This window comes from Bison bison, unplaced genomic scaffold (assembly GCF_000754665.1).
Source record: "Bison bison bison isolate TAMUID 2011002044 unplaced genomic scaffold, Bison_UMD1.0 scf7180017861280, whole genome shotgun sequence".
Classification (NCBI taxonomy): Eukaryota; Metazoa; Chordata; class Mammalia; order Artiodactyla; family Bovidae; genus Bison; species Bison bison.
The window spans coordinates 23,493-23,720 of NW_011491852.1; positions in this window are offsets into that span (position 1 = coordinate 23,493).

Consider the following 228-nt stretch of genomic DNA (forward strand, 5'->3'; position numbering starts at 1 on the left):
GACGCGGGAGGCGGCGGGGCGGAGCCACGTGCTCTGCTGAAGCTTGATTGGTTGAGTCACAGCTCACTGGCGCGAGGCGGTGCGCGCGCTGACGCTGACGCAAACTCAATTCCTCAGAGCCGCGCGCCACACCCGCCAGGGCCCGGGGACGCGCAGCAAGTCGGCGGTTGCTGCTGAAATCAGCTGATTGGCTGACGTTCCCCTTGTTCTAATATTGTTCGTATTCCT